Source organism: Labrus bergylta, chromosome 12 (genome assembly GCF_963930695.1).
Source record: "Labrus bergylta chromosome 12, fLabBer1.1, whole genome shotgun sequence".
Classification (NCBI taxonomy): Eukaryota; Metazoa; Chordata; class Actinopteri; order Labriformes; family Labridae; genus Labrus; species Labrus bergylta.
In genome coordinates this window covers 13050676-13053037 of record NC_089206.1, presented here as the reverse complement: position 1 = coordinate 13053037, position 2362 = coordinate 13050676, and positions in this window count along the sequence as shown.

The following is a 2362-nucleotide window of genomic DNA, read 5'->3' as shown; positions in this document are numbered from 1 at the left end:
TGAGATGACACCTCAGTTGAGCTATCAGGCGCCTCAGAGTGACAGCAACCTTACATACCTTCCTTCATTCTCCTCTCAGGCAAATTCCTATCTCTCTATCATTCTGTCTATGTTTCTCAACTCTTCTTCTTTGCTCTCTTCTTTTGTCAATGGAGTTAAGAAAAACATTTTTTTTTTCTTTTCTTTTCATCCCAATTCTTCAGGCAAAATGTTTGCGACCCCAATCATGGAAATGTTTTTAAAGATAACAGATGGGCTCTCATATGCTTTTCTATTCTCTCCTATAGTGAAGTTGATCCACCAAAGGTCATTTATTACATTCTATATCATTAAAACTGCTTATTATACAAATGTAAAAAAAAAATAACATAACACCTCTTTATGTGGTGCAGGCAATCAATCCAAAAATTGACCAATCACGCTACTGTATTCCAGGACCCAGCCAATCACGCATTGCAGTGGGGCTCCTGAGGTTGACTCTGTGCTCTCTGCACTCTGGTAGCTACTGTATGAAGTGGGCCTGGCTGCAGGTAGTTAGCCTCAGTCTAATCTAATGATGCATACTTCCCCCTGTTTATGGCAGCCGGAGAAGAGAGAGCGCTAGCCTGTGCTTGTCTTCTGCTGAGAATGCCCATTAACGCTATTTTCGCCCTCAGGTGATGACCACCTGAGCTATCAAAGACAAGCGTGTCTGTAACAGCAGCCTCCCCCCCTCTTCCCCCCTCTTCCCCCCTCCTTCCCTCTCATCACACTTCATCCACACCCCGCCTCTGCTTTCGACCTCCACTCAGATGCATGCTGCTGAGCTGTCTCTTGCACACCAGATTGTTATTAGTTTTCCCTCCAAAAGCAGCCTTTTAGTGATAATTAAATTATCAATTATCATGATGACTACAATCATCATCCCTACCACTGTTATAATGATCGTTATTATTCTATAAAACATATCTGTCAGTGCAGGTTATGCATATTTACAGAAAACAGTTGAGGCGTTTATCAGTCTATCGTTTGAGTTCATTCAAATAGCAAACTAAAATGTTCATCATCCACTTCCCCAGATATCTGTTGCCTCTCTAATATCATAGAGATGAACGAGATTGTGTATTTGTTTGGATCTTTAGGACAGTTCTCCTACAGTCTTTCTCCATTTGTCCAGTTTGATTTGGAAACTTCCTGTTCGTGTCTTTTAACCCATAATAGATGTGTGTATCTTCCCCTTGTCTGACATGCGTGATTCACCGTCCCTGACACTCAGCACCACCTAATCATGAAGAGCAGATAAAGCTAATTAGGGGAAAGAGACATCAATCACAGCTGCAGGGCTCGTAATGTACTGCACATACCACCAGTGGCATCTCAGTCACTGGGTGTGTTTGAGTCAGCTACACACACACACACACACACACACACACACACACACACACACAGCTATTATTATGAGTTATGTCAGGAGGAACGACATCGACTTGAAGGGTGAGAAAGGTTTATTGAACGCTTCCTTGAATCTTTTGGGACTAACCCTTATTTTTTTGTATAACTCAAGCAGAATCCCAGATATCAGTCTCTTTTGTTAAAATGAACTATGAGATTATCACTCATCTTGGAGAATCGAAAAACTGGCAAGCAGCTCTGGTGGGATGTGCAGCATGCATTAATAAAGCTGTCACAGGGATGCATACACCCTTTCCGATGATTAGAGCAGGTCCAGGAAGTTCACTGAACTCTGACCAGAGGAAAACGATTACCTTAGCCCACAGCTCAAATTTAAGCAGAACATTTTTCATCTAAACTTCTAGGTTTATGAGTACATACCTATTTTATTTTAATTTCTTCTCAAATAATGGGAAATGAGGGAATGTGTTTCTATTCTGTTGTATAAGACACTCATGGTGTAGTACTGCTTTCATCCTATAGATGGGAGTGTAACCCTATGATACAACCTACTGCAGATAGGAGGTGAAAAATAAAGTTTTCAAAACACTACGCATAAAAACAAGATAATAAGCAATTATTAAAGCGATCAAACACTATCATTAGGCATCATTAAAATGTGTGTGTGAGTGTGTGTGTGTGTGTTTGTGTTAATGGAAGATGCACACGTTGAGCCTTTAGCAAGGTGCGATCAGGTATGTAAATCTGTATGGATATTTACTGTGACATGCCTTGACAGGAAGGGATTATGTATACTAAAAACTTCCTTTGGGAATATTTCTTTCCACTGACTGTATTAAAGCAATAATCGGGGCATATTTATACAAGTAGACATTTTTGTTGAACGATTAAGAAACAAAAAACACTTAAGAAACAAGAAACACACACATCTCACACTTCTCATGATAAAGGAAACACTCACCGAAGCTCA